Here is a 26,689-nt window from a genome sequence, read left to right on the forward strand (position 1 = left end):
TGTCACTGAATATCTTAACGAGTAACTCACCATGGATTTTGCAGCGCGAGTACTTGCGATTCTAGCGAGTACTCACCAAGTCTTTCTTCTATGGTTTTTGCCATCAATGCTAATTTTTGAATGATTAAATCACAACTTCAAATTTCTTTTAAATTTATTCCACTTTTTCATTTTGAGCATTGTTTAAAGATTTTGTTTCTCATTGCTTTTCATCTTTCTAAATCATATTTTAATGTGATGAAGCTTGAAACTGCTCTAGTAACATTATGCCTCTACTATTCAATAATTATAGCAAAAAAGTAGAAAAAGCAAAAAAAAAAAACTTTCTAATAATAGGAAATTTCTATTTTTGTGCTTATCTCCTCAATCTGAGATAGAACAAGAAAGAAAAAATGCAAAAACAACTTTTCCTAAAAAAGGGAAAGATTTATCTCTAGTCTACACTAAAATGACCTATTCTAAATATTGGACAAGGACCCTCCAAAGTGATGTTGTGACGTTTTCACACATCGCCCCATTGCAAATGGGACCCCCCACTTTTTGCTTTTGAGGGTGGCAATTTTGCTTAGGTTGCCTTTGTTTTGCCTAGGTTTCCTTTTGTTTGCATTTGCTAATGAAAAGGTGTAGGATCAAACGTGTTTAAAATGTCAAATTGTTAAGGGTGATCCTAAATTTTGTCTGAGTTTGAGGTTGCAACAAGTTTTAAATTTGAGAGTAAATATGCCTAAGTGAGTCTAAGTCAATGATATTTATGTGTCAAGAGGTCCTTTAGAGGTTAAGCGCCAAAAGGTCCTTTAGGGGTTATTTTCTTGCTCGTAGGAGGTAATTCAAGTCAAAATTGGACTCTATCTCGATGAAATCCCTATTTTCTCGCTCAAATTTTGATAAATTTGGCTAAGTCTTGATGCATAACGATGAAATTTGAAGTGTCTGGATGATTTCAGTGCTTAATTTATTAAATTCCTGATGAAAATCCATGTTTTAAGGGTCTAAATGTCAAAATTCCTAATGAGAGATGCTTTTCCCCCCACATTTCCAATGACCCATGATTTTCCCCCACTCAAAATCCTAATGGGATATGAATTTCCACCAAAGTTCCGATGGATCCTTTTTCCCCCATTCAAGTTCCTGATGGAGGGCGATTTTCCACCAAAGGGGTACATTTTGACTAAGTGTTGGGGAATCCTCCTAATGACCCACGTTTTTCCCCTGGAGTGCAAATGACTTTGAAATTCATGTTCCTGATGTAGATCGATTTTCCACCAGGGCAGCTTATGAGCAAATTTTGAGGATTTTTATGCGGATAATTGTTCCTAATGGAAGGCGAATTTCCCCAAGGCAGTTTTAATGAGATTTTGATCTAGATGACTATTCAGATAGGGGTCAATTTTCCCCAAGGTGATTTTTGAGACTTAGTGATGAAAATTAATTGGATTTTGACTCCAAATGAATGGCAATTTTCCCTTGCAGACATTTTTGTGCAAATGTGATGAAGTTTGATTGGGACTTATATCCCAAAGAGGGGCGATTTTCCCCAAATGGACAATTTCAATAGTTTTAATAAGTTTTATTTGTATTTTTTAATCCAAATGTGGGACGATTTCCCCCCAGGGATCAAAAGTTGATTAAATTTTGAAATTTTTTAAATAAATGACCCCCAAATTTAATTGTTTTGCAATGACTAATGATTATTTAGAAATAAAAAACAATCGATTAATGATTTGCAATGATCATTTAATGAAAAAGCACTTTCAAGAAGCAAATCGATTTTCCCAAGCAGGTTGTTAAAGAAAAGTTTTATCCCACATTGCTTGTGTGGTGAAAGCTCAATGAGAAAACAAATTTAAAAGAGGGTGGCCAGCATTAAAATATTATTATATCTATTGAGTGTTGCATCTAAGTGGCAGATTGAAGACAAGTTATTGGTTTCAGCTGGCCGATTTTTGTCTAAGTGTCCATTGGACACCATTTGAGGGGTTGGAACTGCAGATTGAAGGGCGATTTTGCCTAGTTCAACCTTGGCGCCCCATTGAAAGAGGAGATTACAGCAACTTAAGTGGCTGATTTAGCCACCATTATTGGCAATTTGAAGTTTTTCAACCTTGGCGCCAACCTTGAAGCTGGACGATTTTGATTTGGAAGGTTATTTCCCTCCTAGTTGGGTGATTTTGATGATGTTTTTAATGATAGGAGGCTGCCATTGTTTTCAGACTTAGCTGGGGGTTATTTTGTCTTCATTGCTGGCTGGAAACACAATTTTCAGACTCATTTTTCACCTACCAGCTATCCCACACTTAGGCAATTTTGGTTAAAGACCATTATGAAGCATTTTCAGGAATCACCATTAATGTTGCAAGTCTGATACACCATTGTTATAGGGTGTCCTCAGACTCAACTTCATTTCCAGCCACATAGTTGTGCCTAGATGTGACCATTTCTAAGTTTTGAGGGGCAAAATAAGTCAAGTGCAAGCATGTAACATGGCTGTGACCACTTCCAGCCACTGATTTTGATCATTTTCAGGGTGTCTTCAGACTTTTTAAAGCCATTTTTAGACTTTCAGAGGGTGTATTCAGACTTAAGAATCAGAAGATCAGACTTCAACACACCATTTTTTTAGTATTTTCAGACATTGGAGGGCGTATTCAGACTCAATCCTCAGAAAATCAAACTTTTATCACAACTTTGATATAAAAAAAAAAAATAGTTACTTTCTGAGTGTTTTCAGACCTCCAAGTGATATTTCCAGACCTGGAATACAATTTTTGGGCTCCAAATACTTGATTTTCTGAGTTTACAGGGGTGTCTTCAAACATATTTATTGCAATCGAACTCATCCTAAGTCTGAAAATCAAGTTTTCTTGAGGAGAATTTTCCAGATTTCAATTCGGACCTTCACATTTTCATAATTGGTTGGGACAAATATTGGGAACAAAGTCCCTATGAGGTTCAAATTTTGACTCCATCAAATGGTGTTTGAATCAAACAAAAATTTCAAGGACAATGAGTCCCGATAAGGGTTGGATTTCCACTTGAGGGCGGAATTGCAAAGTAAGGGACAAATTAATTCAAATGAGATCAATAACAAAGTTATCCAAATGGACATCAAATTGAGGACTAATCCGTCTGTATGCTGATGGATTTCCCACCAAGGTTGAAATAAAGTTTATCACATGGGTGTTTGATTCAATGTTTGTTTGTTTAGCAGGATTGCAACAAGGGAGGCGCGATGATCAAGGCTTGAGGTGAAGGAGGATGCATATTGCAAGGGAACTCAAATAATGTGGAGAAGGAAGATCAACCCTTCAAAGATTGGATGAGGATTTCAAGACAAAGATTCCAAAGGGCGAAGATGCTGACTAGAACAAACATGAAGAAGACTTCACCTTGATGGCGAACAAATTGTTGAAGATATAGCAGCGATAGAGATCATCTATGTAGTGACCTGATTTATTTCGTTTAAGTTTCAGCTCTTTAGCTTCCTTTCTTGTAGTGTCTTGGTTGTTGTCAGTGACCCTTCATGTTGCTATGGCTGACGGTGGAGGTGACGTGGTTGTCGGTGAAGGTGATGAGGTTGTTGGTGCATGTGTAACTGTCTGTGCCTTTCCCTCTCCCTTTGTGTGACTCTTCACTAGGAATTTGGATGTGCTATATTATTATTCTTCCTTATCTCGTACTCTCTTCTTCTTCTTCGAGAGTTTTATATATCGACTTCTTTTCTTTGTGATTGGGTCTGTCAGATCAGAAATATTGTATATTCCTTCTGCATAAAGAGTTTCAAATATTTGAAGGTTTTGGATTGTATTCAAGTTGTATCAGCTGAGTTCCTTTTATGATTGATTCATAGAGAATCGAACTCATATTATTATGATTGATAGTATTATAAGACTATCATCAATTGTATTATTTCTAAGATATAATAAAGTTAATTTTGAGTGGGTGGGGTTTTTCACCCTCAGGTGGAGGGTTTTCCCAGGATAAGGGCTTGTTCATTTGTGTTTCATTCTTTATTTTTGTTCTCAGATTTTCATATTCTGATTCAAGTTTTAACACAAAAGAAGGAAAACGTTTGCTGGTACAACTAATAAATTAAATACAAGAAATAATAATGTATATGACAATGCATACCAGACACGGCAATAAAATATATCTTTATTCACACATACAATTATTATAGAGAAGAGACCAGAGATGGTCGGCCAAGGATTACAATAGACCCGACTATGTTGTACTCATTTCCTTGATGGTACACAATATATTTAGAGAACCCAACGGTTGCCAAGAGGTACACAATCGTTAACCAACCGACAAATAATTAATACTTTGGTAGATATCAAATATAGCAATAAGCAGTTTATGCCAAATACAGAAAACAAGTTCAAGACATATGCACAAGGGATTCCACATTATAAAATCAGAAACTACATCGAGAGATCTCAAGGTTGAAGAACATTAAGGAGGAAATAGTCCAAGGAATTCCTTAACATAAGGATGGAATGCAAAGTATCAGAAGGAATTCCATATATCATGAGGAATGTTCAAAGATAAGTTAGTCTACAAGGCAAGCTGAGGTGGCATCCTAGTCACCATTCATTCAATCAAACGGTACCAAGTCAACATTCATTCAAGGAGGTAACAAGTGACATGTGGCACTACATCAAATATTATTTATCTTACCCTTGTTTCTCACTGGCCAATGTAATGGTGGTTGTAACAAACCCTAATTAAGATTTTATCTTGTAATCTTGGTCGTTGATCTTGAATCAATCCGAGCCATTCATTTCTTTTGAGGCTCTATATAAACCCCATTGCCTCTCATTTGTAAGAGAGATTTTTTAGAATTGTTAGTATATGTTGCAGATTTGAATACAAATCATTGTTCGACTTGATGGTGATTTTTGTTTAAGTGTTGTGTGCATTTGTGGTTCTCATTGCCTCCAAATTATATTAAAATTTACTTTCATGTATTTTAAATTGAATGAAAGAATTTGTTGAATGCATTTGTGTGGAATCCATTTAGTCCATACCACTAGCCTCTTGCTGATTGTAAGTGTGCCTTGCGTGGTCAACAAGAATTTTATGCGAACTTAACTTCAATTGTTATACGTCCATTGTTATGCATTAACTTGAATGGTATCAATATTTGATGGTAACGATCTAAACATCTATGAAATATACCTTAGATGATTGCACTAAGCTTGTGTCAAACTGTTCGACTTGATGGTGAGACCTTGCTTAGTACGATTCCATTGAATCAATCATCATTTTCTTGCATTCTAGGCCTTAGAATAGAATTCCTAAACCCTTTCCTTTTTGTCTTTTTTTTTCCAATTCAAATTAGTTTAGGAAACAAAGCATCACAAAATTGCCATATCAGATGATCAAGTTCCAATAGCATTCAAACATTCATGTACAACGTAAGTCCCCTTGTGGTTCCAGCATTCTCACATCAAACCATTGAGCTTATCCATGAGTCAAGACCTAACATTTTGTAACCTTGGAGTTGCCTCATTTGATCGTGAAGCATAGCATTTGATAGACTTTGTTCAAGAGATGATAAGATACCTTGGTATTTTATTATGTGTTCGCATGTGCATAAAAAACAAATCAACAAGTGACAACTTTATTTCTAGAAGGCAAACCTCATATATGATTGTCTCAATGTGTCAAAGAAAATTTGTCTTAGCCTCAAGCTTGTTTTTATTTGGTATTTGCCATTATAGTCTTTGTACTTCACTTTTTTTTTTTCCTCTACTATTGTTGGAGTCTCCTTCAAGATTCAAACTTGATAATCTTCATGACAAGAAACTTGCATACATAATTAGTAGACCAAGGCAGAAAGACAATAATGACCTAACATTTGGCTACAAATATGATTAAACACAATTTTTTTGGGTGTAGCAAATTTGGGTACCAAAACTTCTAACTTATGATGTAAATGAACCATTGAAAAAATCAACAATTGAATTCAAAGACCTGACTGAATAATAGAAAGTTGCAAACTACTTATTTTGATTAATCATTTTGTTAATTACAGAGTTTGAATGCTGCAAAATTTTAATTTGTTATTAATTGTCATGCAATCTTAAATTTCCATATGTTGAGAATTTTCCTTTAAGGAGAAAAAAGAAACTGAGCATATTTTGGAAAACAAAGCATTCATCAAATGTAGATCATTATGAGTAGTATGAAAAGTTTATATGCACCTTTTCTGCTAATATTTTGCTACAATTCTCTATAAAGTTTTTATAATTCTCTTTTTGCTCTTCAGCTACATGGTTTAAGAAAAGTAGTTTCTTTCTCCACAGATGCATTTGCTTCTGCTAATTTTTTCCATATTACTTGAGAATTTGTGGATCTCTCTTCCTCCATGATTGAACTGCACCTACCATAGATGGTGTACAAGACCCACCATATCCTGGTTCCCCTAGTAGCTGCATAAATAGTTACATGTTTGATTGTTAGATCTAAAACATAAAATGGAAAACTAAAAGATATTGAAAACCAAAACCTATTTTGTCTTATTTTCTTTAGGTATGTTGGATGATTTCTACTTCAATGTATCATAATTGGAGGGATCCCTAGTCTCTTGATGCAACAGCTTGCCTGAAAACTGAAAACACTCACCATAATGTGAGTTAAAGGCTCAAAAAGACTCACCAGAGCCATAAATGGAGGTAAAGCATATAGTCAATCTTCTCATTATCCCATGAAAAGTTTAGAATCTCAGTCACCGCCTCCAAAAGTGATTTACTTTGCCTACTAACCTGCATTTTTCAAAAGTAACAAAAGACAAAATGCCAAGATCGCAAACAAAGTTTGGAATAGTTAAGGCTACATGCAATCTAATTCTCAACTCCAGATATATCAATTGGATTCAGTAGAAAGATCTTACTCCATACAGAACTTTTTAGCTATCAATTGGTTATAAAATAGTAACAGAACTCAACTAGAAACTAGAATTTCAAAACCGTTGAATCAAAGATCAAAAGATGTACAAAAGAAAAAGTTTTGAAATTTTATCTGATAGTAAATAAAACTGAATAAAACAGATATAAAGAACTAGAACTATGGTAAACTTCCTTTATACATAATTGTTTAGGATTATAAGGAAAAATTATGGTAGTGAATGAAATTGGAAGAGTTGAAAATAATGACTATATGAAATCTGAGAAAATGTATTGCTAACAAAGAAAAATCAAGTAATGAAAGAAAATGGAAATGAAAAATGAAAAGAAAAAAAATTAAAAAGATTTTATGCTTTTATAATGCTATGAATGTATCTATCATATCCTTATACCACGTAATTGCATGAGTATATAGTGACAAATTCCAAAGAAAAATGTTCTCAATCCTTTCTTTAAGTAAAATGACTAGAGAATGTCTAGAGATGAAAGAGTAATACAAGATTCAAGGCAACCTAATTGAACAAGGATCACATGAGATGTCAGTAAGGCATTGGTACTTTGAAAACTATTACATTAATGGTGAACATAAGCAATTCTCTATTTTCCATCCTGTTGTGCGAATCGCACACCCATCCCCGTCTTAGACAGGGACCCCCCAGTTTGTGCCTTTCTGTCCTGATCCTGAAATTTGGCCAAGTCTGGAATGTCCTGATCCCGAAATTTGACTAAGTCTGAAAACTGAGGAATCCTCCAAAAACTAGAATTTGCAATATAACTCCTAGAGGTTTGAAACCACTCTCAAACATCTTGAAAGTATATATGGAATATAACTTAAAGTATAAGAATGTCACTTATACTTAAATGTTATATTCCATAAAATAATCCTTCGGCGAGATCTTGACAAACTCTCCCAAGTGCCCAAGCTCGCACTTCTTGAGGAAAACGTTTAAAATCGGTAAAATGCCCAATTTCGGACCCTGGGGCAAAAAGTGGGTTTAGGTCCGAATTTCACTTAAAATGCCCAATTTCGGACCCTGGGGCAAAAACTGGAAAATGTGGAAAAGTTGCAAAAAGCCCCCAGAGGTCCAAATTTCACTTAAAGTCCTCCAATTTCGGACCCTGGGGCCGAATTTTGAAAATGTGGAAAAGTTGCCAAAAGTGCCTGAAGGTCCGAAAATTGCTTAAGTTGCCAAAAGTGCCTTAAGGTCCGAAAATTCACTTAAGTTGCCAAAAGTGCCTTAAGGTCCGAAAATTCACTTAAGTTGCCAAAAGTGCCTTAAGGTCCGAATTTCACTTAAAACACCAATTTCGGACCCTAGGGCCGAAATTCGAAGTTTTTTTAAATTTGCAAAAAGGTGGTTTAGGTACGAAAATGCCTTTGGGCACCAAAACGCTAAAACTCCGAAATTCCAAACACGCCAATGGTCCGAAGTCTTTTAAAAAGGTTGCGAAACATGTCCAAAGGTCCGAAATTCATTGAATTTGCAAGAATAGGCAAAAGGTCCTAAGTTTTTTAAGTTCGCAAAATGTGTTAAGTGGTCCGAAAACGCCTTGGTAAAACAAAAACATTTAAAGCTCCGAAAAATGCCAAAGACGCGAAAATCGCGAGGGATGCAACAGCTCCAAAGTTTGTGTAACTTGCAGAAGGCGCCCAATGGTCCGAAGTTCGTCCCTAGGGTTTAACAAAAAAAAGCAGTTTGGAATTTGTAGAATAGCGCCAATGCTCCGAAATTCGCCATAAACTTCAAAAACTGCAACGCGAAGAAGCAATATAGGGAATTCGAAGTTGATAAACCCTTCCCAGGCTCCGAAAACCAGAAAAGCATGTGTTAGGATTTTAAAATTTGCAGGAGCTCTTCAAACCTCCCGAATCGCGCTATAAGAAGTTTTCAAAACACCATAAACCCATTCAAAATGCCCAAGACTCCAAAGGTAAAATCACGCAGAAGTAAATCGCCCAAACACTATCAAGACCAAGGATCAGATTTCACATTCGAAGAGAAAGGAGAAGAATTTTCAAGATACATCTCACAAAGAGCTCCTCAAGCCAAGACATCGTAACTAAATTTAATATTTGTTAAATTAATTAATTAATTTTTCAAATTAATTTAATGAAGTGAAATTGGTTGATTGATCGCAGGACGTCATCGAAGAACCAGGAGAAGGCCTCAAACGCAAATCAAGGAAGGATCGCAATTCAAGGCCAGGCGTTGAAGACTGGAAAAAGAAAAAGATGTGGGAACGTGCTGCAGGAGCGCGAGAGCAACCAAACATTGGGAACCGTGCCACTGAACAAAGATGAAGTCCACCACCGGGACCAAAGACCAAAGAACACTCTGAATGCTGCAAAGTTTATGCCTTCTTGAGAAAAAGCACACAGCTGGATTTAAGTCCAGAAATTCAGTTTTAAAACTGAAACTGCTTTATTGTAAACTGCCTATGGGTCCCGCGCAGGATATTTTTGTGGATAACTATTCCCAACCACCAAGAAGATTGGATAGACCTGAATTAAAGCCAAATAGTGGCAGATAGTTGAGATAGTTGCAAGAAGATTGGATAGACCTGAATTAAAGCCAAATAGTGGCAGATAGTTGAGATAGTTGCTAGTTGGATAACTGAGAATTAATTCGGCATGGGTTAAAGCTGCCAGCTTCTGGAAGGCAGATCAGGACCCTTGGATGCAGTCCATCCTAGCCTTCGATTCAAAATTGTAATATCTATAAAAGGCAGAGGCCTTTCTTTTGTAAAGGGTTAGATAGTTAGATAGTTAGATAGTGAGATAATCAGAGCTTGTTAGATAGTTAAATTTTAGAGTTAGAATAGGTTAGATTTTAAGCAGTAGCATGGAGATGCTGCAAAAATTGTTGTAATAGGCAGCTGAAATCAATATATAGACATTGAATTGGTGTTTATTGTCTTGTTTTCATCCTGTTTGCATGGTTTCTCTCAGCATTTTAGATAGATCTTTCTATTTTGGGTTTGCAAGTATTTGATAGATTCAGGCTCATACCACTGAGGATATACTGATTGTGTATCCTTTTGTGTGGTTAACCTGAGCCTTCGATTGTGCTTGGTTCAATTGCAGGTGTCCGTTTGAGCTGTGCCAAAATTGGGTGCTTAGCCGTGCATCTCCAGTCTGAAAATCTTCCAAGTCCCTTTGAAGATTGCACTGTTCCTACAAGGTTGTGAGCTATTCTAGCCAAGCAGGAATTGGTTATGTTGAATCCATCTACCCGCATACCCGTGTTGTTAGTTTTAGATCCCCTAACCCTTTCCTTTTGCTCTTTATTGTGTAATCCGAGAATCACAGCAGACCAGTTTGTTGCAAATCGTAAGTCCCCTTGTGTTTCTAGCAAAAACACATCAAACCACTAAGTAGTCCCGCAGTCAAGACCTGACAAAAGAAACCTTGAGTTTGTCCCCTTTGATCAAATATAAAAAATAGCATTAGGGACTTCCTTATCTCAAGAGAGGATAGGATACTCAGCTGGTTATTCTATTCTGCATTGGCTGTATGGAGTTTGCAGCAATGCGATTTTAGACACATCAACACATCCCAAAAAAATGTTTGCATTGAATGCAAATGAGATCACGAGTCTCCTTTCCCTTATAAATCATAGGTGGCATCAAAAAGCTAAAAAAATTATAGTTATAAGAAAGAAATTGTGTTCCCTAATTCTTTTCCAATTTGGCCTGAATGTAATATCCGCATTTTAAGAAAAATTGATTTGTGAGCATTTAGCTCACTTTCCAACTTTCGCATAAGCTACTTGGTGAGTCGTGGAGAAATCCAAAGTCCTTGAAGTGTTGAAGTTGTGTTTTGTGGAGATGTTGGCAATGATTTTAAACTTTAAATGGTTGTATGAAGCCTCTTGATGCTTTTGGAATAAATTTCCGACCTTTTGGGTGCACCAACTCCAACAGAAGCACCAACTTCTCAAACTGAGCACCAACCCAGCATCTTTGAGGCACCAGTCATAAGGATGTTACAAATACAAAATACCACTGATTCACAAATAAGAAATATTACTTTTTACATCTGAAATCTGCAAGTAAATGTCAACTTTCAGATACTCTTTTCATGCATACTCATTCACCCTTCATAAAAATTTTACATTCATATGACTTTATTGCAACTCTCTCAAATTCTTTTCAGACACACACATACATATTCTCACAATCTCACAGAAATAAAGTATCACTGCAGTCTTCACATAATAAAATCAGCTCACCACTCCTTCATCAGGCTTACAATTTTTTTTTAAATAGACTATGCACAATGTGCCTTTATTGCACTTACCTTCAGCAATCCCCACACACATCATTAATACACACTCATTATCGGGTGTGTAGATAGCCACAAAATGGTTGCAACTTGTTTCAACCAACTATAAAGTTGTTACCAAACCAGCAAACTTTTAACTTAATCAAACTTCAGACATAATTGTCGTTTCCTATTGCTGTTCATGTTACACAAACGTTTCTAAACAGGAACAACACAGGTGGTAGATAGTAACTGAACTAATGGTTATAACCTACCCAACCAACAAACAAATATATGTGAATGACTTGATATAACATGCAGATCAATCTGAAGATAATATTCGATACTTCACTTTGATTTTCGGATGATATCAGAACTTTGAATAAACATACCAAAACATTATACGATTACAAAACTAAAGGATCACAACATATGCCAAGATCGATAGAATCGAAGCATTCTACATTGGAACAACTCATCGACTCGGAAACTCGAAGGTGACATTCTTATTGTTAGAGTGAATAGTTAATTCTATTTATGTACATAAGTTGAACTTAGGTATATTTTATTAGTTGTCATAATATTTCCTAAGTGCATAGGTATTTGTGTCAAGTAGTTAATTATACCTACTCCCTACCTACCCTCACACCTCATTGGTGCTCTCATAACCACTCTTGCCTATTTGAGCAAGACTCTTGTACATTTTACTCATCTCAATTCAAAATATTTCATCTCATTTGGTGATATACTTGGTTTTCTTCGTGAAAGTTTCTGTAGGTTGTGATCCTAGCTAAGGAGCATTGCTCCAACATGGTATTAGAGCTATTCAACATGCAACTCCTTCCAAATCTGGGAATTCTCACCAACATTGATTGAGGTACTGAGAGATTAGTTTGGCGATATCAATGCCATTGCATTTAGCACACATTGTTCCAGCTTCATTCTCGATTACATTTTGATCTGCAGTCTGGAGTCTATTTGGTGGATTCAATTTTTTTCTCGAAGGAGCTGCATTATTTGTCAGGAGTTTATTATCATTTGGAGTTCCATCAAGGGTTCCATCCCGTGAACTCCCCTGACAGTGTGCACACCTCCCACTCGACCAACCTCCTCTCGCTCCCACTAACACTTACCATTCTTCCTCTTTCCGACTTGCATTCACCCTTGCAAAAATATTCATAGTCTCTGTTGGCCAGCTTTATGGCATCGAATGGCATGACAGTATACGAATCTTTATTGGTCAATAATCGAAGGTCTTTCTTGCAACGTATTTTAGCATTCTATCTCAACATGTGTCTCGATTGGTAAAGTTTATTCAGCACTAGATTTGCCTATATTTACTGGTGTTGTATATCCTGGACCACAATTTGTTAGCACCAACATTTTATATCAGCACCTCTACCTCAGGTCAGTCAGAGACTTAGATATCAATGGCAAATTGCACCCTCTTTTTCATTGGTTTTCTAATCACCTGTGCATGGAAGCACTCTCCATATTGGTTTGGGATCCACACAATTTCATTGGCTGATGGTATTGTGCCTTGTCAGCAGTAGTTTTAGTTCGGACAATTCGTATGGGCCCTTATTGCAGAATTATTTTAGTATGCTACAATGGTTTTCCAGCTTCTGCGAGCCACATCCCCTTGTTTTGGGTGTTGTGCTTTCCACATCGCATTGGTATTTGTTTTTTCTTCATCATCGGTTTCCAAGCAATCTGGCCCTCTTCCTGTGCCACATCCTCTCCTGATGCCTCTATCTAAAGAATGGCAAGTTTCAGGTACGGGGCTTTTATGGTCATGGTTGGTCTATATTTATAATGGTGCTCATCTTTGGCATTTTTGTCCCTCATTGCAGATTGGCCATTATATTCCTGATTGGTTTGATCTTACCTTTCGATGGTTGCATTTTCCATTGGCATATTAGTAAATGGGGGATCCTCTACATATTTGGTTGTGCATCATTTTTTATATTGGTTCATGGAATTCCTTTGAGAGTGATGGCTTGCCTTAATATTTGGCGGTGGGAGTTGAAATTACCAAGCGACAACTTAGATTTGGGGTCCAATTTAATATCGAGGGCTAATATCCTCCCGTGGTGCGGCCTATGGCCCACCACCCTATCAGCCCCATTAGCATCACCCGCCTCGACAGCACCCCTCGACACTAGTGATAGGAATTTTTTGCCTCCATTAGCATTGAGGATCATATGGGCATCTAGGGGGTCGACCCCTAGATGCTAAAAAAAAATATCGTTTTTTAGCAACTTTTGCCCATTCTTACCAGGTGGTCATGCATGTGACCACGGGTCAATCCGCCCTAGAGATTAATCCAACTCCCTTCTTTTAATGATCGGGCCTCATATCGGTGATTTATTCCATAGTTGAGGAGCAAGTCAATTTGTTTGATTAAGTCAATCCGCCTAATTTTCCTTCACAGTGGAGCACACCTTAATCCAATTGATTTCGCCATCAATCAGTTCTAGGTTGTGTTGACGTGTATTTTGTACACTATCAAACACAGAATAAAATACCTAAAGGTACCTTATCCTCTCTTGAGTAAAGCCTCCGAATGCTGAAGATGTCGCGAAAAGGATCAATCGGGATGACTTCAAGGTTCTTGTATGTAGGGTCTCTACGTGTGGATAAGCTCTCTGTGGTATGATGTGATTTGCTGGAATCACAAGGGGACTTACACTTGATGCCTGAACTTCTAATTTGCTTTGAATATTGCTGGAACACAGGATCTTACTAGCTTTGACTTGAAAAAAGGAAAAAAGACGAGGGCGAGGAAAAGATCTAATCCTAACACTAAGAATGTAAGAGCAATGAATGATCTTTGATGAAATTCTAACTAGGTCTTGTTTTGACATCGCAGGACCATCTCCACAAGGCTAGTGCGATCTTCAAAGGAAAGCTTTATGATGTTCAAATCATCACTGCAGACATAGACACCATCAGGTTGGTGCATATCAATGAAGAAGCGACAATTGAAGTTAAGCTTAAGCTGAACGATTCCAGTTGACTACGCAAGGCAAGTCTGCAATCAACAAATTGCTAGTAGTATGGATATACGAATTTCACCATCAATCAAGCACATTTTGTCCACTCATCTAATAACATGAAATCAAATATGAGAAGTATAAAGACCATGCAAATTGTCGAATCGACCCATAAATTTCACCATTTCTTCAATGAAGTTACAAGTCTCTTACAACAACATCTTGGCAACAATCTTTGCCTTCTCTCTCTACTCTACTCTAATTGCTATTCTATCTTATTACTTATCTATATCTCTTATCTATCTAATCCCTTTACAAAATGAAGAGTCGGGGTTTATATAGTGCCCTCAATACAATTCGATGGCTTAGATCAATTCGAGATCAATGGCCAAGATTCAACAATGAAAACCCTAATTAGGGTTTGTTACAACCATTACATAACATTTAATGCTCGACCAATGAAATAATTGTATTGCTTGGACACATGTCCTCTCTGGAAAAATCGACCAATGGATAGCCGGGGTAGGTACATCGGAATTTGTGCCACCTTCCATGAGTTAGGTACATTGAATCTGGACATGCTGAGGTGGACCACACTGACTGGAGAAGTGATGACTAGGATGCCACCTCGTCTGACACTTGTAACTTGGTAAATATTCAACTTGATGTTGTTGAGAAGCTAGCTTTAATTAATTCATATGGAACTATCTGCTTCTTCAACGAACCCTTGTTCTAACTTCTTGTGTCCTTGATGTGCAGGATGATCGATGTACCTCGCCTTGGGATGTTGGATTGGAAGAGGTCGCCCTTGTCGATGCTAGGCTGGATCGAAGAAGGTCATCCTTGTCCTTGCTTGATCGTCCTTGATCTGGCTTGATTTTCCTTGAGGAGAGTCTTCCGACTTGTAGATCTTTCGAGCTTGGGAGTCGCCATCTTGATACCTACACAACATTTCAAAATTAGTAATATATCTTGAAATCTAAAAATTAAACTTTAAAAGGAAGATTCAAGATTTTAATTAGGAAACTTCATGATAAATCTTTGAATTATCATTTCCTAATTAACTACGCAATACTTAGATTTTTCCAAAAATGTCTAAAAAATCAAACCTTGAATAAGGGTGTCAAGATGATTTTGCCATACCTCCTCTTGAGTTTTAAACTCTAAGAAATGATGTAAAAATAGATGAATTTTGCTAGGCAAAGTGTAGATCAAAGCCTTCTCTTGAACAAATTGCGCCTCCTTTAGCTTGGAAAAGAACTCCACCTTCCTCTTCAAAAATCTGGAAATTCGCCTTCAAATGTCTTCAAAAATCTGGAAATTATCCTCCAAACTAGCAAGAAATACGCCTTTCCAATAGCTTTCAAGATGAATTTCGCCCTCCTCAGTCTCCATACTTGGTAGAAATTCGCTCCACACAAGCTAGATTTCGCACCTCCTTCCTTGCTTCTCCAAATCACACTTGAAACAATGAGTGCATGATTTGAATAATGAAAAACACACCCCAAATATATAGAGCGCTCACCATTTCACCTCCCCATAGGCCGACTTGGCAAAATAGGCCAAAAATAAATAAAATTAAAAAAGGAAGAGGCCGACTTAATAAAATAATAAAAATGATACCTCAAGCGCTCTCTTTTTTAATTTTAATTTAATAAAAAATTAATTTTAAATGCCTCAATTAATAAAAAAAAAAACGATTTTCCAAGGCTTAAAATTAATTGTTAAATGCTATGCGTTTTTCATTAAATGCCAATTTAATTAAAAATTTTAAAATATTTCGAAGCTTTTTAGCGAACTTGGCATCTAGTGCGATTTGCTAAAATAAGGCAAAAAATAATGAATTTTGATAACTTCGCTCTGGTCCCTTAGAGAGGGACAAGAGCGCCTTCTCACTTTTGTCCTCAATCCTTCATTTTTTACGTTCAAAACCTCATCCTTGACGTTCAAAATGGCATTTTATCTGGAACTTTAAGTTCAATTCATGTGATCTTTGGAAGGAGCTTGCCTTAAGGCATTTTCGCCCTGGTCCCTTGGTGAGGGACAGGAGCGATTTTGCAACTATGAGCTTACTTGTGTTTTGCTAGCCTTCGAAATTATCTTCATTGTACCAATCACGCCCCTTTTCATTCATTTCAAACATAAAACTTGCTTTGCCTTTGCCCGAAGTTTGTCTTGTGAGAAAATCGCTCTGGTCCCTTGGAGGGGGACAGGAGCGCCTAGTGCAACTTGGGTTGATTCTCTCCTTTGTGGCCTATTCAAGTTATATTCAACGGGCAAAACATACTTCTTTTGACCTCTTCAAATCGCGAAATCACTTAAATCTTGCGAGGATAATGCAAATTCGGAATTCAAGCTCCGGTCCTTCAGTGAGGGACGGGAGCACTTTTGCAATTACAAGCCAATTCATCCTTTGTTAGGCTTCCAAACTATCTTCAACGGGCTAAAAATGCCTTCTTTCATTCGTTTCAATCACAAAACTTGCCTTGCCTTTGCAAGAAATTTGTATTTTTAGAAAAGAGGGACGGTCCTTCAGTGAGGGACGGGAGCACTTTTGGAAAAGTGGGACAGTCCTTCAGTGAGGGACGGGAGCACTTTTGACATCTTGGCGTACCCTTTTGTTCTTTAAATCTCTCAATTGCGTCCAAGGCATAAAACATCCTTCGTCCTTCCCATCCAAGTCAAGTTTTGCCATAAAATATCAAACAAATAGGAGAAACTTGAAAAAGTGGCACGGTCCTTCAGTGAGGGACGGGAGCACTTTTTGTCATTTGGGTTGATTTACTCCTTTGTAGATTGCTTAAATTATATTCAATGGACAAAACATGCCCTCCTTGATCTCTTCCAATCATAAAATTGTCCTGATCCTGCAAGAACAGTGCAAATTTGAAAATCAAGCTCCGGTCCTTCAGTGAGGGACAGGAGCGAATTTGACCTTCTAGGCAAAAAACTTCATCATTTCATTGTCAAGTCTGGATGCTCTATCATGCTCATTTCGTCCTTCATTGTGTCTTTGATGTTTCAATTTGACCAAACAAGGTCAGGAATGACTCAAATAAGCCTTTTCTCCCTGGACCCTTGGTGAGGGACAGGAGCGCTTTGCCTTGGTCCCTTGGAGAGGGACAGGAGCGAAATTCGCTCTGGATCCTCAATGAAGGACAGGAGCGAAATTCAACTTTTTGAACTCTCTATCAGGATAATTTTTATGGAATATAACATTTAAGTATAAGAAAGAAGAAAGTTTCTTATACTTTAAGTTATATTCCATATATACTTTCAGGATGTTTGAGAGTGGTTTCAGACCTCTAGGAGTTATATTGCAAAATCTAGGTTTTTGAGGTTTTTCAGTTTCCAGACTTAGTCAAATTTCAGGATCAGGACATTCCAGACTTAGCCAAATTTTAGGATCAAGACTTTCAGACTTAGCCAAATTTTAGGATCAGGACTTTCAGACTTAGCCAAATTTCAAGATCAGGACATCACTCAAGCCGGACTTGCTATCCTATTGATCTCCCCGACAGCACTCAAAATGCAAAGGCTAACTAACAAAAACCCTAAAAGACCTAGAAAACAAACCCTAAAAAGCAAAAAAAAAACATGGGTCCCCATTTGCAATGGGGCGATGTGTGAAAACGTCACAACAGGTTGTCACCATCTTCATTGGTTAGGCATGTACCTAATTAGATTGTGGCATCATCAACATGGACATGAAGACATGAGCAGTTCAGAGACATCATCTTCAGCTTCCTACTATTTCCTATCTAGATTGGGAGGCAATTCTGCATTTCTATGGGAGATAAGTTGTTTGTATGCATGACATCATGTTCAAACACTTTACCATTTTGCAGGTGATTATTCATTATGGGGGGCTACATAGTCTCTTACTTTCCTTCTTATGTGGGGGACATCATTTGTATCTTCGTGATGGATGTCATTCTTGGGGGATATTGATGTGAGACTTTCATACATCACTTCGTCTTTCACTTGTACATGATTTGCATATCTCCAATTTGGAGAGGAGTTTTGTCCCATGAGGCTTTCTCCTTTTCTCTGTTTGTAAGAGATCATTTGCTTTGTACTGGGTCCCTAACATGACCTAGTTGTCAAGATCCACCATCATATCATATTGCATCATCATATGCATAATAATTATTCTCCCTAAGTTGCACTTAAGGGGGGTGTTAGAGTAAATAGTTAATAGTTAATTTTATTTACGTAATTATGTTTAACTTAGGTATAGGTATATTTTATTAGTTATCATAATATTTCCTAAGTGCATAAGCATTTGTGTCAGGTAGTTGGTTAAACCTACCCCCTACCTACCCTTGCACCTCATTGGTGCTCTCATAACCACTCTTGCCTATTTAAGCAAGACTTTTGTACATTTTACTCATCTCAATTCAATATATTTCATCTCATTTGGTGATATACTTGGTTCTCTTCGTCAAGGTTTCTGCAGGTTGTGATCCTGGCTAAGGAGCATTGCTCCAACACATTACAACCGTTGTGTACTCTATGTCTATTATTTCCATAAGAAACAAATACTACTGAGACCACATATATCATCATTTGGTATTAACATTATTCAAAGACCAACAACGGCTCCAGTTTCAGACATACAAATTATTCTAAATTGCCCGATAGAAATTGATAACCCTCTTTAGAAACTAATAATCCAAACCAAGTAGCAAATATTGAAAAGCCCAAGCACCGTGTATAGAAGGAATTCCCCGTGAATGAGAAAACTACAACCAACTTTTGAAACTTTGCAAATCTTAATGTATTTTTGCAAATCTTAAGGAATTCCAATTTCTTTGTTTGACAACAATGACAAATCTATCTAACATATGCTTGACATGGGAATAGGCTTAGTTGACTCAACTTGATTCACTATACGGTTCCAAGCCACAAGCTTTGGTATCACAGTCATCTAAGGGGAAACAAGAGAAGAAATGGATGCCTAAGACACATTCTTCATCAAGTAGTGAAAGAACAAAACACTACGAGAGATGGCTGATTGTATGATTCAATCTCAGTATATGGATGCTTCTTTTGAGGTTAAGGAGGTGAATTGTGCTAATAATATTCAAAATCAGCTGCCCCATAAGGCATTGCACATTTGAGTGTTGAGGAGGCTTGGTCCCATGTCAAGCCTAATGTAGTTTGGGAGTGAGGCTTGGCCATTTATTCCTAATGACTCAACGAAAATCCATGGAGAAGAAAAGCCGACCACTCATCTTTGTTGTCTATTGTGAGTATGTTAAGGTGTACAAGTTGTTTGATCCTGTTTCTAGAGTGGTCTTGTTGTTTCAACAAGATGTCCAATTTGATGAACGCTATCCTCTGATGGACTCTTTATCACCAACTTCTCCATCACTTCCTACTTCTCCATCTCTCAAGAATTTTCTCTCTTTTGAGGATGAGGATGTTGTTCTAGTTCAGCCCCCACCACCTCCACCTCCACTTCCCAAGTGGGCCCACAATACTATTGATGCAACAAGAGATTGGGTAGGTGATCCTTCAAATCCTTGTCGTATTCAATCACAACATTTTGGGGTTTCTCTTTTGAGTCAAACCATTTCGACTGATTCTCAGAAGTTTTCAAATGCGACAAGTATTCTTGAGTGGGATATGGCTATGGCAAAGGAGTATTTTTCATTGATGAAGAATTATACTTGGGATCTTGTTCATCTTCCTAAGGGAAGAAAGTTGGTGCGGTGCAAGTTGGTGTATGGTACCAAATATTTTGCAAATGGTTCCTTGATAAGTATAAGGCTCATCTTGTTGCTAAGGGGTTTTCACAAGTTGATGACATTGATTATTTTGAGACCTTTGCTCCTATTACCAAGATGGATTATATTTGTCTTGTACTTTCTCTTGCAGCTTAATTAGGAAGGTTCAATATATCAAATGGCTGTGAAGAATGCCTTGTTGCATGGTGATCTTCATGGGGAGATCCATATGGAGCAGCCATAGGTCTTTGTGTAGGACTCTTTACTTGCTTGCAGGCTTCATCGTTCATTGTATGGTCTCAAGCAAGCCACTCAAGCATGGTATGAGAAGATGGGCACTTTTCTGGTATCTTATGGTTTTTCATGTTGCCATTTCAATCCCACAGTTTACACTCAGTGACAAGAGGGAGATCTTTCACTACTTGTGTTATATGTGGATGATTTGATTCTTACAAGCATTTCTTCCATGATATAGAGTGTTTAGAGAGCATTGATGGAGCAGTTCGACATGACAAATCTTGGTCTTCTCCATTATTTCCTTGGCCTTCAAGTTATTCAATCTTTATATGGGATTTTCTTTTTTCAGCAGAAGTATGCACTTGACATGCTTCAAAGATTTAACATGCTTGATTGCAAGCCTGGCCCCACACAAATTCAATCAGGTGTTGTTTTGAACTCCTTCAGTTGATGCTACATTATACAGGCAATTGGTTGGTACTATTTTGTACCTAACACATACTCATCTTGATCTTTCCTTTGCAGTTGATCTAGTCTCTTGTTTCTCTCACTATCCACATGAGTCATTGGAAGGTTGCCAAACATATCTTGAGGTATATTAAAGGGACGTCTCATTTTGGCATTCATTATTCATCAAGAGACTCTTGGATTGTTAGCTTCACTGACTCAGATTGGGCTAGTGATGTTAATGATCGAAAGTCTACTTCTAGCTTTCTGTTTTGTCTAGTTCCGACCCTATTGCATGGTCTTGCAAGAAGCAATCTGCTATTGCATTATCATCTACTAAGGCTGAGTATCAAGCAGCTACTCTTGCTAGCCAAGAGGTTTTGTGGCTTCGTCAGTTGTTGACAAAGTTTGGTTTTCCTCTTGATGGTCCCATTATTCTTTGGTGTGACAATTAGAGTGTTATGCACATTTCTCGCAACCCGGTGGAGCATTAGTGGACTAAGCATATTGAGATCCAGATGCACTTCATTCAACAATTGATTTAGGATGGTCTTCTCACCTTGGATTACATACCTTCAGAGGAGTAGGTAGCAATCATCTTCACTAGCCTTGGGGATCCCCATGTTACCTTCAGTTGTGGTCGATGCTTTGGCATGCCTTCCTTTAGCATTTCATGCTTATTCATGCATTGCATATCTTTTCTAAGAATGGTTTTTTTCCCACGTGGTTTTTCTCCTTTTCTCCAAATGTGAGAGACTTTCTTTTCTGTAAAAGGTACCTCATCAAGCCTTTAGTTGTTGGGGCCCATTCTTGCATTTAGAGGATTTTTACTTCTCTCTATGTTTCATTTAAGGCGGGGGTGTGTTGTGACATATACACACATCGCCCCATTGCGGATCGGGACCCATGCTTTTTGCTTTCTAGGGTTTGTTTTCTGGGTCTTTTAGAGTTTTGTCGGTTAGCCTTTGCTTTTCAAGTGTCGCCAGGGGGATCACCTGGATAGCAGGCTCTACTTGAGCTAGGTTGAGTCTTTGGGGCCCTAGAATTAGGGTTTCTTTCGAAGTCTTCCTTAGGGCCTAGTTTTGCTCTTGTTGCTAATTGTGTCTTGCTTGGTGAGTGAGTATCATCCTTGAAGGTCTGAGTTAGGTCGAGTTGGTGAGTGATGAAGTCTGGAATGTCATCCTGATCTTCAAATGCCCTGAAATTAGGCTAAGTCTGGAATGTCCTGATCCTAAAATTTGACTCTAAAATTTGACTAAGTCTGGAAAACTGAAGAATCCTCCAAAAACTAGATTTTGCAATATAACTCCTGGAGGTCCGAAACCACTCTCAAACATCCCGATAGTATATACGGAATATAACTTAAAGTATAAGAAAGAAGAAAGATATAAGGAAATGTCACTTATACTTAAATGTTATATTCCATAAAATGATCCTGACAAAGAGACCAAAATGTCAAATTTCGCTCCGGACCCTTCCAAAGGGTCCAAAGCGAATTTCGCTCCTAACCCTTCCAAAGGGTCCAGAGCGAATTTCATTATATACTTCATTTGCTCCCTTGTTTTAGCTTGAAACTTTGCTCCTTTGATGAAGAATGATCTATATTTGCCTCCAGGAGAAAATTGAAGTTTGAAAAATGAACAATCAAGCCCAAATTGTGATTTTCACTCTTGACCCTTCCAAAGGGTCCAAAGTGAAAATCCTCCTAAAGCTCATTTCCTCCCTAGTTTGACCAAATTTTAATTTGCAAGGCATCTTGAAGGGAAGAGTGGACATGTTTGGACTTTGGAAATGTTTGAAAGCTTTGAAAAAATGAAGGTTTCTAGCCAAGAAGGTGAATTTCCCTCCTGACCCTTCCAAAGGGTCCAGAGCGAAATTCCTTACAAGCCAACCTTTTTGACCTTGCTTAGGCTTAAGACTTTGTTCCTTGCATGAGAATGATGTTTAGTTACCTTCTTGAAGTGGTTTGGAGTTGGAGAAATGAAAAAATCAAGCTCAAAACATGATTTTCGCTCCTGACCCTTCCAAAGGGTCCAGAGCGAAAATCTTCATGGACCTCATTCTCTTCCTTGTTAGGCCAAGTTCTTAGTGTCCAAGGCATGATGGAGGAAGGATAGACATTTTCTTGCCTTGAGAAATGATGGAAAGCAATAAAAGATGAAATATCAAGCCTAGAATGAGATTTTCGCTCCTGACCCTTCCAAAGGGTCCAGAGCGAAAATCTACCTAAGATGCATTTCCTTCCTTGTTTGACCCAATTTTGATGTCCAAGGCATGTTGAAAGAGAGAATGGGCATATTGAAATCCTTGGGGATGTTTGAAAGCATTGGAGAATGAGGGTTTTGGCCAAGAAAGGAAATTTCGCTCCTAACCCTTCCAAAGGGTCCATGGCGAAATTCCTTCCAAACCTATATTTACAACCTTGTTGGGGCTTAAAACCTTGTTCCTTAGGCGAAAAGAGATAAAATTTTACCTTGCAAAGAAGATTGGGATTGAAAGAATGATGATTTTGGGCTAGAAAAGGAAAATCGCTCCTGACCCTTCCAAAGGGTCCAGAGAGAAATTGTGCAAAACCTATCTTTTCCCTCAAATTTATGCCAAGTCTAGTGTGGGTCAAGATTAGAGGTGTCCTTAGGCATGTCCTTGAATGGTCAATAATTATCAAGTTTGAAGGAATTGAGCCAAATGATGAAAATCACTCCTGACCCTTCCAAAGGGTCCAGGGCAAAAATTCTTCAGCCACCTATTTTCCCTTGCAAAATCAGGTCAAACTTGGGTTGGATGTAAGAGGGGAAGTGTTTTCTAGCCTTTTGAGGTGAATTCAACTTGAAATGATGGAAGAATAAGCCTAAATTAAGAAATTCGCTCCTGACCCTTCTAGAGGGTCCAAAGCGAAATTCTAAAATCCACCTATTCCTCTCACATTTGTGCCAAGCCAAGCCAAGACAAAGATGATAGAAGCCCTTGAAATTGCCCTTGAATGGATTTTTGTCTCCAAAAATGATGATTTTGGGCTAGAGGAAGAAATTCACTCCTGACCCTTCCAGAGGGTTTTGAGCGAAAATCTTAAAATCACCTATTTTCCTTGCAAGTCTAGTCAAACGTTAGGTTTTCATGGCTTGGATGGGTGCAAGGAGACATGTTCTTGTCTTTTGAAGTTAATTGATGTTGAAAAATGATGGAAATTAGCCCAAACCAAGGATTTCACTCCTGACCCTTAGGGTCTAGAGCGAAAATCCTAGGATCACCTACTTTCTTTGCAAGACAAGTTAAAATTTTGATTTTTATGGCCTAGATAGGAGTGAGGCAATGTGTCCTTAGTCTTGGAGGTGAATTGAAGTCATCAAATATGAGGAAATGAGCTCAAAACAAGAAATTTGCTCCTGACCGTTCCAAAGGGTCCAGAGCGAAAAACACTAAAACCATCCTTTTCTCCAAATTTTGTGCTAAGTCAGGCCTAGACTAGGGTAAGAGAAGCTATTTGCAATGCCTTGGAAAGATGTTTGATCACCAAAGATGCAAATTTTGAGCTAAAATTGGAATTTCGCTCCTGACCCTTCCAAAGGGTCCAGAGCGAAATTCTGGATAGGTCCTGTCCCTGGCTAGTTTTTTGAGCAAATTTGACTTTTTAGGCCTTGTGGAGATCAAACCAATGTTGCCAAGTTGGGAAGTGGATTCCATGTGAGGGAATCCAAATGAAATGAAGTGAAGAAAGTCAAATTGGGTGTGAATGGGCAGGCAAAAAGTGAATTTCGCTCCTGACCCTTCAAAAGGGTCTAGAGCGAAATTCATCAAAATCACTATTTCCCCTTTGTGTCAAGATAGGATTTTGATTCCTAAGGCATGAAAAGACTGGAGGGAGGTTATTTAAGCCTTGCAAGATAAATTAAAAGTGAAGATGGAGGAATAAGCCTAAAACAGGAATTTCGCACCTGACCCTTCCAAAGGGTCCAGAGCGAAATTCCCAATTTCACTCAAATTACTCGTGATAGAGGTCAAGGCGTGGATCCCTGGGCTCTGGAGGAAGGAAAACTAGTGTGTGCTTGCCTTGGAAGGTATTTTGGAGTGGAAACATGATAGATTTTGTCCTAAAAGGTGAATTTCGCTCCTGACCCTTCCAAAGGGTCCAGAGCGAAATTCTTAAAAACCTCTCTTTTGCCCCAAATTTGCATCAAGATTGGTGTTGGTTGAGAATGAGAGCGTCCTTGGGTATGTATCTAAGCAAGTATGGTTGCAAAGTGAGAACAATTTGAGCTAGGAATGCTAATTTCGCTCCTGACCCTTCCAGAGGGTCCAGGGCGAAATTCTTATAGAGCCCGTCCCTGGAATGAATCTTGAACAAACTTCATTTTGATGTCTTCTTGTTGATGATTTAAGGTGTAAAATACTATGTTGAAATGAATTTATTATGTGTCCTTAATCATCTTTTGGTTTGTCTTGCAGTTGAAAGAAGACCAGGCCAAGACAAGGATGACCTTCTCCAGTCCAGCATCAACAAGGATGACCTTCTCCGGTCCATCATCATCAGGGACGACCTTCTCCAGTCTAGCATCATCAAGGACGACATCTTCCAGTCCAGCGTTCCAAGGAAAGGTACACCATCCATCCTGCACATTGAAGACAAAGGAGGTTAAAGCAAGGGTTCGTTGAAGAGGCAAACAGTTTCAGAAGAGTTCATTAAAGTTAGCTTCTCAGCATCATCAAATTGAATATCTACCAAGTTGTAAGTGTCAGACAAGGTGGCATCCTAGTCATCACTCCTCTAGTCGGATTGGTCCACCTCAGCGTGTCCAGATTCAATGTACCTGACTCATCAAAGATGGCACAAACTTCGATGTACCTACCTGTTGTGACGTTTTCACACATCGCCCCATTGCAAATGGGGACCCATGTTTTTTGTTTTTTGCTCGTTTTCGCTTTGCTTTTCTAGGGTTTGTTAGTTTGTTAGTTGTCTGGATTTAGGGTCAAGCCTTAGGGTTTTAATTACCGTCTTTTCGGACCAAAATCCAGTCAGTTTTGGGAGCTTTTTGAATTTCCTTTTCTAGAATGCAAATTTTGAATGAAATGAATTCGCCAGAATGGTCTAATTTTCAATTGGAATGTTGATGCAGAGCTTAAATTTGTCTAAGTGTTGAAGATGAAATGTGAATTTTTGTCCAATTGAATATTTTTGACCAAATTTTGACTTTTTTGAATTTTGATCCTAGGCATTTCAAATGATTTGTTTTCGCCTTGTGAAGTGATAAAATGTGTAAAATCATGATATTTTGGCCTGTAGGAGCAAAATCGCTCCTGTCCCTCAGTGAAGGACGGGAGCTCGTTTTCAAATATCTTACTATTCTTGCAGGGTCAAGATGAATTACGAATTGGAAGTGATGGAGAAAGGCGAGATCTTTGCGTTGAATATAAATTGAAGATTTTTGGGACGTCCATAACAGTGCTAATTGCCTAAATCGCTCCTGTCCCTCAGTGAAGGACCGGAGCTACAAATCCAATTTTGCTTTGTCCTTGCAAGATTTTAACGTCTTGACGATGTGAGAAGGTCCAAAGAGGTACATTTTATCAAATGAATATAACTTGAAGTGCTGTCGGGGAGATCAACAGGGTAGCAAGTCCGGCTTGAGTGAGGTCCTGATCCTGAAATTTGGCTAAGTCTGGAATGTCCTGATCCTGAAATTTGACTAAGTCTGGAAACTGAAAAACCTCCAAAAACTAGATTTTGCAATATAACTCCTGGAGGTCTGAAACCACTCTCAAACATCCTGAAAGTATATATGGAATATAACTTAAAGTATAAGTAATGTCACTTATACTTAAATGTTATATTCCATTAAAATTGTCCTGATCGAGAGTGCGAAAAGTCAAATTTCGCTCGTGTCCCTCTCCAAGGGACCAAGGCGAATCGCTCGTGTCCCTCACCAAGGGACCAGAGCGAAAATGCTTAGTTGAGCCATTCCTGACCTTGTTTGGACGAATCGAGACATCAAAGGCATGGTGAAGGACGAAATGAGCATGATAGAACATCCAGACTTGATCAAAAAACAATGAAATGATGAAGTTTTGCCTAGAGGGTCAAATTCGCTCCTGTCCCTCACTGAAGGACCA

At 38.1% G+C, this 26,689-nt stretch overlaps 1 pseudogene; it reads right to left on the reverse strand.

The window, feature by feature from the left end:
- Positions 1-26,689, reverse strand: part of LOC131042624 (phosphomevalonate kinase, peroxisomal-like) — a 64,919-nt pseudogene that overhangs the window by 20,448 nt on the left and 17,782 nt on the right.

The sequence above is a fragment of the Cryptomeria japonica genome, chromosome 5, assembly GCF_030272615.1.
Source record: "Cryptomeria japonica chromosome 5, Sugi_1.0, whole genome shotgun sequence".
In the NCBI taxonomy this organism is placed as follows: Eukaryota; Viridiplantae; Streptophyta; class Pinopsida; order Cupressales; family Cupressaceae; genus Cryptomeria; species Cryptomeria japonica.